The sequence below is a fragment of the Entelurus aequoreus genome, linkage group LG09 (assembly GCF_033978785.1).
Source record: "Entelurus aequoreus isolate RoL-2023_Sb linkage group LG09, RoL_Eaeq_v1.1, whole genome shotgun sequence".
NCBI lineage: Eukaryota > Metazoa > Chordata > Actinopteri > Syngnathiformes > Syngnathidae > Entelurus > Entelurus aequoreus.
The window spans coordinates 53346735-53360337 of NC_084739.1; the positions used below are offsets into that span (position 1 = coordinate 53346735).

General features: G+C 43.3%; 1 pseudogene; it reads left to right on the forward strand.

Moving 5' to 3' along the window:
* The window catches only part of LOC133656996 (solute carrier family 2, facilitated glucose transporter member 9-like), a 68907-nt pseudogene that overhangs the window by 27001 nt on the left and 28303 nt on the right, over positions 1-13603 (forward strand).

A 13603-nucleotide genomic window follows, 5' to 3' on the forward strand; every position in this document is an offset into this window, starting at 1 on the left:
AATATCGCTAGCAAAGATCCATGCTGAACAACAGGGACATCTAAAGTCAAATAATGACACAAAATATGAACTTCACATCATAAAAGTAACTGCAGACATGAATTGTAGATGAGACTAATATTTGTTGCAGGAAATCAACTGCAAACAAACTTATCCCTTTTTTCTCATTAGCATCACGATCACTGCAGGACTTGTTATGTCAATCAAATACGTTGCTTATTGATGTACGAATAAGTCCAACTTTGTCTTTCACGGATTACTGTTTAATTTGTGGACCCCTCAGATATAAAGACATGATGTGCCTTCAATCCTTTCTTCTGTAAATACCATGAGTGTCAAGTGAAGTGATGTAGCAGTAATCTCTTGGTCATGATAAATGGTTTAAGACTCTTTTTTTTAAAAATATTTTTCCTAAGAGTTTAAAAATCCACTCCATCCCATTTAAAATATGTTTTTCATGATCGCTTTTATATTTGCCTTTAAACCTTTCAAAATATGCCTCAATTTGCACTGATTCAAGTAAATAAACAGTAGCCTAATGGGGCTTAGACCATTGCCCGAAACTCGGAATTGCCCGGACGTGTCTCGAGGTCACGCGATTGCAACACTCCTATTGGAAACTGAAATAGGTCAGTATTTTTTGAAGTATATGATAAAATGGAGATCTACTGACTCATTTAATAAGTATAAGACTGTTCCCATAGAAGACATGTTTTAGAGAACTGCTGAACAGAAACCTCCTAAAACAGTTGACTAAAAAACGATCTTTATGCATATCTCTGATGATCCTAATTACCACAAATATCATTTAAACACATTAAAATATTAACAACAACTTAAAAAATCAGTGGAAAGTTGTACTTAACTGTTTATCCGTAGCTTTAAAGTTACTAGCACTAGCTTATTAGCATGCATCATTATGTTCTTCTACTGTATTTACATCTCACATAGCTAAACAAGCTGAAATGACCACAGTCGCCCCCTAGTGTATGAGAGGCACACTGCGTATGGCCATCAGTCACATTAGAGATAAGAGCATGGAAACTACGACTTCACATGTTGCTGTGAAAATAGAAGAAACTGAATTACTTGAAAAATCAGACTAATTTAATAAAAAGGAATGTACTGACTGTAAAAAGTGACATGACGTCAGACAAGGCAGCAAAACAATCTTCAATGAATTCTTTCAAACTTGTAAAAAGAATATTAGTAGAATGTGCTGTTACTGTGTCAGTAGAAATGTTCACATTTTAGCCTACAAGAATTCCACTTTCAACTTGAGAAAACATGTTGAAGTAAATTGTAAATTAATTTAATGTTTTACACACACACACACACTCACACACACACACACACACACACACACACACACACACACACACACACACACACACACACACACACACACACACACACACACACACACACACACACACACACACACACACACACACACGCACACACACACACACACTAAGTATGTTTGTAGTCCAAGAACCATTAAGAAATAACTACTAAATAAATCAGAAGTTATTCAAAAAGTTTCTCAATACTTAAGTAGTTTTTTCACAGAATACTTATGTACTCTTACTCAAGTAATTATTTTGATGACTGCTTTTTACTTTTACTTGAGTCATATTATTCTAAAGTAACGGTACTCTTACTAGAGTACAATTTTTGGGTACTCTACCCACCTCTGTTTACGTTCCGTAGCCTGTATAATAACCAAGCTGAAGCAACATTGTTATTGTAAGAGGCAACACTGAGGAACTTTTTTTGTAGCACACTTTCTAGCTTCTACGACAACACAAAACGTGTTTGAGTTTTTATAATGCACAACACACTGCAATAAGACACCAATCTGTACTGACTAAAAAAATGAACAATCATATTACAATATCTGTAAAGTATGAGCCCACATTTAATTTTGTTTGTACACAGCTAGCCAGCCAGCGTATATACTGTAGTTGTACTAACATGCATGACGTGCTGCATGTATCATGATTGATAGTATAGTGACTCACTTGATGGACAGTTGTTTATCCTGTCCAACTGGCCGGGGATGTTTTTTCCTATTTATTTTGGGTATGCAATCCATTTACATCAAAGTAGCTTAGCTCAAGTTAAAATTTTTTAGTTTCAAAGACATTTTCACTTCACTTAAGTCTGCTCCAACATCTTACCCTTCCTTCGTGCTCGCCTCTATAAGCAGTAGTTCATCCTCCGTATATCAAGCTTCAAAAAGATAAGGTAGTAAATCCTTATTTTATCCCAAAATAGTCGTATTCGTTGTCTATTACCATGATTAGAAAACACACACATTTGTTGCCAGAAGTTGGACCTTCGCTGCTATGGAAACATAAATCAATGCGCTGAAGAAATCAGTCCCATTATTGATTAAAATGATGACAATACGGTAAATATTGAACATATTGTTGTGAATGTGTCTCTTACTACATTATATATAGACTTGCAGTCTGTATATAGAACGTTGATGGAGGGTTTTGAAGTTGTTATAGAGGGCTTTGAAAGATACAATGGTGACTCCCGTTAGCCGCATTTTTCAAGTTTTTTTTTCTTCTCATCTTTAAAATCCTAAAAAAAAAAGACGTTTTCTTGTCTCTCTTAATGATTGTGAACGATAGGCAAAATTCCAAAAAAAAAACCCTAACCCTGAACTGAATCTCTTCTTGAGGGTCTGGAAGGCTGTGCTGGCATCCTTGGACCACTGAAAAAGCGAAAGAGTAGATGTGAGAGAATGAAGAGGAGCGCCTACCTGGCTGAAGTCCTGGATGAAGACACAGTAGAACCCCGCAAACCCAAGGAAACGCCTTAGTTCCGTGCGGGTAGTCGGTTGGGGCCACTCAATCACTGCCTTGACCTTCCTGGGGTCTGCCCTGATGTGCCCCTTCTCAATTATATAGCCCAAAAATCCGACAAAGGGGAAATGGAACTCGCACTTCTCGGCTTTGACGAATAACCGGGTCTCGAGCAAGCGCTGAAGAACCAGGCGAACGTGTCTCTGATGCTCCTGTAGGTTTCTAGAAAACACAAGAATGTCATCCAAGTAAACAACGAAAAACTGGTTCAACATGTCCCTCAAGACGTCATTAACTAATTCCTGGAAGACAGTGGGGCATTAGTAAGTCCAAAAGGCATTACCCTGTACTCAAAATGGCCCAGGTGTGTGTTGAATGCCGTTTTCCATTCGTCGCCCTCCTTGATGCGGACTAGATGGTAGGCATTATGGAGGTCGATTCTGCTGAAGATGGTCTCTGGCGCAAGGGGCTCGACGGACGAGCTCAGGAGGGGTAGTGGATACTTGTTCTTTATGGTGATGTTATTTAATTGATGGTACTCGATGCAGGGCCGCAATGAACCGTCTTTCTTAGCCACAAAGAAAAATCCTACTGCCACTTGTTTCTCAGGCAGGGAGATGTTGTACAGGCGGCTAGAAGGAAGGACAGCATTGGGGATTAGTTTGATGGCGCAGTCATAAGGTCTGTGTGGGGGAAGGGAGAGTGCACGCTCCTTGTCGAAGACTGCGGCGAGATCATGTTAAACCGAAGGAATATTGCGGGAGGGGATGTAGGTCTGGGACTCTCTGACCCGGGTAATGCAGATTTCAGACAGTGTTCATGACATGCCGTACTCCAGGCCAAGACCTCTCCCGAGGACCAGGAAATATGAGGGTCATATTTCCGGAGCCAGGATGGGCCAAGGACAAGTGGAGCGATCGGTGCATTAAGGATCCAAAGGCTGAGGGTCTCGGTGTGGTTGCCCGAGAGGGTCAGGGATAAGGGTTCCGTGCGGTGAGTAATAGGTCCCAGAGGGTGTCCATCCAGGGCTTGAGCCGGTAGTGAGGTGTCCAGGGGAAGGAGACTGATTCCGGCCTGTCGGGCAAACTCCTGGTCCATAAAGCTTTTGTCGGCTCCCCGAGTCCAGATAGGCCCCGGCGGTCTGGTTCTTCGAGCTTCCGGACAGGATAGCCGGGAAGATAATTCAAGATTCAAGATTCAGGATTCAAGATTGTTTATTGTCATATGCACAGTTAAACAGACAGTTTGCCGTACAATGAAAATCTTTCTTTGTTAGTCCACCCTTCAACAAGTCACGGTACTTAGCTAAAATAAAAAATAAAAATGTACAGTTTAGCAGTTTAAAATAAGGTATTAAAAAAGTATAAGCTATATAGAAGGCACAGTGAATAACATAACATTATTGCACATTCTGATTCACAGTTAACAGTATAAATATGGAGGTGACATTGGGTCACAGCAGCAGTTTAAAATGTATTTAGTGATCAAAGATTAAAAGTGTCTACAGTGATGGTTCACAGTTTGGGGGTGGTCATGGTAGCTATCTTTTGTTCAAAAGATAAAAGTAAAAAGCTACAAGGGGGATAGCTGGGGGAGCTAGCATTCACAGGTTAGCATTCACAAGCCTGATAGCCTGTGGGTAGAAACTGTTTGTCAGTCTCGTAGTCCTGGCTTTCAGGCTCCTGTATCGTCTGCCTGATGGTAGGAGGCTGAAGGGACTGTGAAGGGGGTGTGTACTGTCCTTTATGATGTTGTGTGCTCTCCTGGTGGCCCTGGTAGAGTACATGTCCTGTAGTGAGGGGAGGGCTGCTCCTGATATGTACTGAGCAGTTTTAATCACTCGCTGGAGTGCCTTCATGTCCTTAGCAGCGCAGTTTCCATACCAGACCATTATTGAGCTGGTAAGGACACTCTCAACCGTACTTTTATAGAAGTTGCTGAGAATTTTGGGTGGCATGCCAAATTTTCTCAGCCTTCTTAGGAAGTACAGTCGCTGCTGGGCTGTCTTTATTGTTTTTTGGGTGTTGTGAGCCCAGGTGAGGTCCTCGCTGATGTGGGTCCCGAGGAATTTAAAGGGTTTCACCCTGTCCACCTCTGTCTCCCCTATGTACAGAGATGTGTACTGTGCACTCCTTCTCCGTGGGTCAATAATCATCTCCTTGGTCTTGTCTGTGTTCAATGAGAGATTATTATCCTGATACCAGGCCACCAGTTCCGCTACCTCCCTTCTGTACGCTTCCTCAGCTCCCCCGGTGATCAGTCCAACCGTACTATCATCTGCAAACTTGATGATACTGGTGTTGTTCTGGGAGGCCACACAGTCGTGTGTGAAGAGGGTGTACAACATGGGGCTCAGCACGCAGCCTTGGGGGGTCCCTGTGCTTAGAACCTTTGTGCCTGATGTCTGAGGTCGGTTTGTGAGAAAGTTCAGCACCCAGTCACAGAGAGCCGGTGTCAGACCAACAGTGAGGAGTTTAGCAGTGAGTTTGTGTGGGATGGCTGTGTTAAAAGCAGAGCTGTAGGCATAGATGTCCTTGCCCTCCAAGTGGGTGAAGGTGGTGTGGATGACGGTGTTGACTGCATCCTCAGTGGACCGGTTCTGCCGGTAGGCAAACTGCAGAGTGTCCAGTGTGTCTGGGATGGTCCTCTTGATGTGTGACATGACTATCCTCTCGAAGCACTTCATCACTATTGGGATGAGTGCAACGGGGCGATAGTCATTCAGACAGGTTACAGTGTTTTTCTTTGGCAGGGGCACAATGGTGGTGGTCTTGAAGCAGGTTTGCACTATAGCTTGTGCTAGTGACATGTTGTATATGTCAGCAAGTACGTCAGCCAGCTCTGATGAACAGACCCTGAGGGCCCGGCCAGGGATGTTGTCTGGGCCGGCTGCCTTCCGTGGGTTTGTTCTCCTCAAAACTGTACGTACTTCTGCTGTTGTCACAGTGAGTGGTGGGTCCTGCGTGCGCTTCGTGGTCAGAACCCCTCTCTGTTGGTTGGTGTTGGGGACCTCGAAGCGGGCAACAAACTCATTCAGCTCATCTGGCATTGGGGGTTGGCTGTTTGTGACCCCTGCTTCCCTGCTTGTAGTCTGTGATGTGTTTGTGTTGCAGGCCTTGCCACATGTGCCGGGAATCTGTGGTGGAGTATAATCCCTTTAGTCTGTATTGTCCCTTGGCCTCGCTGATGGATCTACACAGGTCATATCTGGCCTTCTTGTAGTCCTCAGCGTTGCCTGAGACAAATTCAGTGGAGCAGCCATGTAGCTTGGACCGAACATCACTGTTAATCCAGGGTTTTTGGTTTGGGTATATCTTGTATTGTTTTATGGGCACATAGTTTTCCACACCATGCCAAGGTCCTTATTGACTTGGAGAACAGAAGTGTGACTCACTAGGATTTTCTCTGCTAGTGAGCCTCGTCTTTTGGTGGCGTCAGGCATGTCTTCATTGCGTGTCCCGCAAACCCACACTAAAGACAAAAGTGCTGCCGGAATCTCCTTTCCCTCTCCTCCGCCGCTAGGCGTGCTCTGCCTAGCTGTATGGGTTCCTCCATCTGGACTGGTATGGGGAAAGTGGTTGGTGGAACCATGCTTGTGTGCTTAGCGGGCTGGAACTTGGGACTTGAGGGAGAGAATGCAGGTGTTCAAGTCTCAACATAGGTAGATCTGGGGACTTGGTAGAGAGCTGCTTTTCTTCATTCCGCAGCTCTCTCGATTAATCTCTGGTCCATTTGAAGAGCCAATACGATGAGGTCCTGATAACAGGTTGGACGGTCCCGTAGTAGGCCATCCTTGATGTCCTCACTTAGTCCCCGCCGGTGCGCACTCAGGAGTGCCTTGTTGCCCCACTTACTGTCGGCTTACGAGAGTGCTGAATTCGAGGATGTAGTCAGCTACAGAGCGGGATCCCTGCTGAATAGAATGGAGGCGGAGACAATGTAGTTAGTCATTCAAGCGAATAGTGGCTACTCATGTATCCTGTACATTATGTACACAGGCAATAGACGGCATATTCCCACTGCACTGTGTCGACATTTCTGGCTCTCATGGACCGCTACATCTATTTTTGCGCCCAGTAGGCGAGGGCACCACACACTCGCTGATTTCATCAAAGTTACTCATTATACATCCATCCATCAATTTTTTACCGCTTTTCCAATTCGGGGTCGCGGGTGGGCTAGAACCTATCTCAGCTGCTATTGATGCTTTAATTTAGTTACAATCACAACCATACAGACACAAAGCAAGCGAACAGGAGCGCTGACGTTGAACGACATCATCAAATTCAGATGCACTGATTGGTCCTGATGGATTCGTCTGTTTGTGCTGCAAAGAAAAAGCAGGGCGGTTGTCGGTTTCTAAAATGGAATATTCAACACTGAAATGCAAAAGATCAGCCGTTTTTGGGGAAAATTAGATTTTACCTCTCGGTAGAGAATGATGTTAACTATTCAGTGGAACTCACTGCTCAAAATCGGTGGAATGGTGTTTTTTGTGCCTGAACTCTTCATATTTTAATAAATATAGAATGTTTTCTGGTTCAAAGAGGGAAAACTTGCTGTTATATGTCCTGAATGAAACATCAGTTTTTTTGTGAAATCGCCAAAAATGGGTTTTGTATTTTTACTGTTTTTGTTTTTTTATGTGTTCCACTTGTTCTGAGCTGTAACCCCTATGGATCTTATTTTAATGGATGTTGATGTTTTTAAATGTTTTTACAGGCCCATAATTTATTTGATATTTGAGTAAAGTACAGTAAAGTTAATTATATTCATGGTTATAAAAATGTCATGTCTGTTGCATTTTCTAGCTGGAGTTCCCTTCCTGGTCACAGCAGAACTCTTTACACAATCCCACCGTCCAGCAGCCTACATTGTTGGAGGATCTCTCAACTGGCTGTCCAACTTCACTGTGGGATTTGTTTTCCCCTTCTTACAGGTAAAACATTTCAACGACCTGCACTAACAAGTCAGATAGGTGAGAACAAATAACCTGATAGTTAACCTCAGCAATTTGTTTGTAAAAGACACACGACATTGTTCCAACAAGGAACACATACCAATCTCTTTCAGATCTGGGTTATTGCATTTACATTTTGATATGTGTTCTGACATATTGTGTACTAAATTATCTGTATACAAGTTTGAAGACAACTGCTTGAAAACTTTGCATGAATACCAAATTGTAGGATCTGAGTGTACTTCTAACACGGGTTGTTCAGCCGCGGAGGAGGTGGTCAGGATGTGGCCAGCTGTTTATTGCTTCTAATAGGTTAAGTTGAACAGCATGTGTGAGTGATTTTGTCTTGTTTACAACTTTGTTTCTTTTGATGTGGTCTGTTCATTAATTTTCTTTAAAAGCCGCCACTGTCAGAATCATATTTTAGAATGGTTTGTATTGCCATTGTTTGAGAACAGGTTCACAAACTAGGAATTTTTCTGGGTGCAATCGTGCAACATAAGACACATAAAACAGAATAGGTCATAAAATGAGCTGGAACTGAGTTATCAGATCTTGTTATTGTTCATGTGCCTGATGGCGGAGGGGAAAAAACTGTTCAGATGGCGGGAGGTGTGGGTCTGGATGGATCGTAGTCTCCTGCCTGAGGGGAGAGGGGAGAATAGTTTGTGTCCAGGGTGAGAAGACTCAGCTGTGATCCGACCCACACGCCTCCTGGTCCTGGAGTAGAACAGGTCCTGGAGGGATGGGAGCTTGCAGCCAATAACCTTCTCAGCAGCACGTACGATGCGCTGCAGTCGATGCTTGTCCCGGACTGTGGCGCCGGGGAACCACACGGTGATGGAGGAGGTGAGGATGGACTCAATGGTGGCTGAGTAGAACTGCACCAGCATCTTGGTCGGCACCTTAAGTTTCCTCAGCTGCCGCAGGAAGTACATCCTCTGCTGGGCCTTCTTGATGAGGGAGCTGATGGTCAGCTCCCACTTGAGGTCCTCGGTGATGGTGGTGCCCAAGAAACGGAGGGAGTCCACAATGGAGACAGGGGTGGGAGAGTCCATCAGGGTGAGGGGGGATGGTGGAGCTGTGACTTCCTGAAGTCCATGATCATCTCCACTGTTTTCTGGGCGTTCAGCTCCAGGTTGTTGAGGCTGCACCAGGTCGCCAGCCGGTCCACCTCTCTCCTGTAGGTGGATTCGTCGCCATCCGAGATGAGCCCGATGAGGGTAGTGTCGTCCGCAAACTTGAGCAGCTTTACGGACTGGTGACTGGAGGTGCAACAGTTTGTATACCACGATAAGAGCCAGGGGGAAAGTACACAGCGCTCAGGAGTACCAGTGTTCGTGGTTCGACTGTCTGAGACAATCTTCCCCAGCCGCACGTGCTGTCTTCGGTCCGTCAGGAAGTCATTGATCCAACAGCAGAGGGAGTCGGGCACGCTGAGCTGGTAGAGCTTGTCTAGTAGCAGTCCAGGGAGGATGGTGTTGAATGCAGAGCTGAAGTCCACAAACAGGATCCTGGCGTAGGTTCCTGGGGAGTCCAGATACTCCAGGATGAAGTGGAGGGCCAGGTTCACTGCATCATCCACAGACCTGTTGGCTCTGTAGGCGAACTGCAGTGTGCCCAGGAAGGGGGCGGTGATGTCTTTGAGGTGGGGCAGGACTAAGCGCTCAAAGGACTTCATGACCACAGATGTCAGCGCCACCGGCCTGTAGTCATTAAGTCCTGTGATCCGTGGTTTCTTGGGGACAAGGACGATGGTGGAGGTCTTAAAGCAGGATGGCACGCAGCATAGCTCCAGAGAGATGTTAAAAATGTCAGTGAAGACAGGAGCCAGCTGTCCTGCGCAGTGTCTCAGGGTGGAGGGGGAGACACCATCCGGCCCGGGGGCCTTCCGCTTGTTCAGCTTCAAGAACTGCCGGCGTACATCTTCCTCTCGGATGGAGAGGGCCTTTGATGAAGTCCTGTGATGTTCTTGGAGCCCTTTGATGTCCTCGGAGTTCTTTAAGTCCTTTAATGAAGTGCTGGCGTTGGTGGGGGGAGCAGAGCTTTGATGAGTTGAAGGCCGTTCGTGACGACAGTAATGTGTGTTGAGGCCCTGAGCGAGAGTCCGGTCATTCAGGGCCTGGGGGGCTTTGGGCTTATAGTTCGTAAGGGTCTTTAGCCCTCTCCACACGGCTGCAGAGTCATTGGAGCTGAACTGTTCCTGTAGACGGTTAGAGTACACAGATTTAGCTTTCTCCACTTCCCTGTTGAAGTGGTACTTCGCTTCTCTTTAAGTACTCCGGTCCCCGCTCCTCCACACAGCCTCCTTCTTCTTGCGCAGCTGTCGGATCTTGGGTGTGAACCAGGGCTTGTTGTTGTTATAATATAATATCTTAATATTTGCACATTTTGTGGATTGCTGCCCGCGGGTATATTGGGAATATATTATAGTGAGTCCACATCGCAGACATGCTGACTATGCTCCAGACAATCCGGTGCATATTGCTTATGTCATCACAACACCCTTTTTTGGCAGCGCTTTTCTAGTGGTCTTTTTTTTGGTGGCCAAATTTTGCTTGCATCAGTTGTCAATAGTGCGCAAATAATAGTGTATATGTAGCCCTTGTTTACTGGGTTGGTACTTTATTGGGTTCTTTCAAGTGTGTACTCATGTACTTATATATTAAAATCTAAAGATATTTTTATTAATTTGGGTCACAGGGCTATACCTTTTAAACTATGACACAGTAGTCTAAAATCTACCAGACATAAAGACCTGAATTAAATTAACACCAGACACCAGGTAAAGTATGAAAAAATACCCCTCCTTTAATAAATAAAATGCAAAAATGAAAAAAGTGCAAATTATTATCTCAAGTTTCACATGAATGTACAGCACTGTTCACACACAGAAACAACAGTATATTATTCACCCAGAATAATGACTTGGAAATAACTAAACTAAAGCCGGCATTCAAATACACCCTACGTTGCAGGCCTGTATCGATGCTTGTGTGCGATGAGACCAAAAACTTTTTAGCGTTTTAATTCAATCAGATTACGTGTCCTGTCCAGCTCTGTGATGTCCTCGTGTTCTCGACAAAGCGTTATCCCAGTTTTCAGCGTGACTTCAATGGCGGAGCAGGTGCGCGGTACCTTCCGGTCCAAAATCTCTCCTCTCCATCTCCCACATATCCAGAGGTACTCTGAGCGTTGTGGGCACTGAGAGTGCTATCTGGTGTCCGTCTGTCTCGTTGTCCAGTTAGGTAACGATACACTGCAAGCTCCGTGATTCTCCCTTGTTGGTGAAACAGTCTTTTAGCGAGATTGTTTTGCTACAAACTCGACAAGCTAGTAATAAGCGGCAAAAGCACAGTCCACAGCTCCGCGTTGTAGCTACTGTCTTTTAGCACTAATCACACACTCACAATGGCTTCGCTTGTCGACAAACCATGGCACACAACTTGACTGAAAGTTCTAAAACGAAGAACTTTAGCTATCGCTGTATCTCGAGCATCACGCCTGTCTCGTCTCTCCCCACATGAGGTCTCATGTCCCCTTCAAGGACCGGAAAAAGAATCGGAAAAAACACTTCTCCACAAATACCATATTGTAAATAAAACAAATATGTATTTCACATTTTTTACCTTGTAACTATGTTTTTAACCATTTCAAATGAATTACCTTTTTAACTTTTATAACAATTTATCTAATGTACTTTATATTACACATGGATTATTATCCGGGTTACATATATATATATATATATATATATATATATATATATATATATATATATATATATATATATATATATATATATATATATATATATATATATATATATATATATCCATTCATACAAAGACCTGCCGGTGGTAATGTTTTATGTTCGTGTGTTTTCGATGTTTATTGTTCCCAGCATCGCAAACACACCGTCCGTGACTGAAATGAGCTTGACGGAGAATGAGGAAGTGTTGTTTTGTGTCTGGGAAAGCACGGTGACATATGTGTGTGGATTTTGGGCCGGTTGTTATCATAAGATTGGCAATAAAGGTTAAAAATAGCCTCTGACTTTGTGTGGATTCTTCTGGAGACTACAGTACTATATTACTTGTATTTGTTTTCATGTAAAAATCCTTAATTTGGGGAAAATTTGCCTATCATTCACAATCATTATGAGAGACAAGAACACACATGTCTTTAATATTTTTTAAAGATGATAAAAAAAAGCTTGAAAGATGGGGCTAATGGGAGTCACCATTGTAGCCTTTAAAGCCTTCTAAAACAACTTCAAAACCCTCCAGCAACGTTTTATACACAGTGCAAGTCTTTATATAATTTAGTAACAGACACGTTCATAACAATGTGTAATATGTTAAATTTTTACCGTATTTTGATCATTTTAATCATTTCTGGGACTGATTTATTTTGCGCATTGGATTTCTGTTTCTATAGCAGCGCACGTCTGACTTCTGGCAACATGTGTGTTCCTACTTCGGAATCAAACACGAGTGTGTGTTCTAATCATGGCAGACTTGGTAATAGACAACGAAAATTACTATTTTTAGACAAATGAGGATTTACAACCTTATACTTTTGAAGCTAAATGTACTGCTATTATAGAAGCGAGCACGAAAGAAGAGCAAGACGTTGGAGCAGACGTAACCCAGGAGAGGGGGATGAAAGCAATTTTGTTGCTATAATTATGGAAGTTTAATCCAAGCTATTTCGACAAAAATGGATTGTTTACCCGAAATCAACAGGAAACGTCCGCGGCCAGCTGGACCTTACGAATAAATGTCCATCAAGTGAGTCACTTGAATATCGATCATGATACACGCATTACGTCATGCGTGTTAGTACAACTACATTACATTCCCTGTCTGGCGAGCTCAGCTGTGTGCAAACAAAACATGAAATGTGGGCTAATACTTTACAGGTACTATATAATACTAATATAATATGATAATAGCATATAATTGTTCACGTTTTTCAGTCAGTACACATTGGTGTCGTATCGCAGTGTTGTGCATTACAAACTCAAAAGCGTTTTGTGTTGTTGTAGAAGCTACCTTATCTCTTGCCATGGATGAATCCGGACCTATTAGCTGCCATAAAAGACAGAGACAGAAAATACTCCGAATACCAAAAATGTAAAACAGAAGTAGATAAACAACCCAATAATATCAACCTCAAATCACTCCTTTCAACTCTCAAAAAGCAATGCAATAAATTAAGAAATAAGTCAACCAACCTGACTAAATCCTTAAAAAAAAATTACATTAACAACAAAATAGAGAAAAACACAAATAAGCCACGTGAGTTCTGGAAAATTCTCAACAACCAGCTTCCTGGTTGCAGCCAGAAACTTAAAACCAGACTCACCAACATCAGCATCAAGGAGGGCGACTCCCTCATTACAGACAAAATGGAGGTAGCTAGCAGACTTAACACCTTTTTCACCAGCATAGCCGCAACTCTTGTCAACAAGCTGTCCCACCACTTTGGTCGCTTTGGTGTAGAGCACATTAAAGCCTTCTACAGAAAGCTAGGAGTACCAACGATGATTTCAAATTAGAAATGGTCACAGCTGATGAAGTGTTTAAAAAATTGAGCACGCTCCACCCAAACAAGGCCACCGGCCTTGATAATATTCCCTCCAGATTCCTCAGGGACTCTGCCTCCATCATTACCCCGATCATCACGCACATAATAAATCAATAATAACGCACATAATAAATCAATTACACAAGGCCAAGTACCAAAAGATTTTAAGATAGCAAGAGTAACTCCCCTCTTTAAAAAAGGAAGCAAATTGGAACCTGGCAACTACCGACCT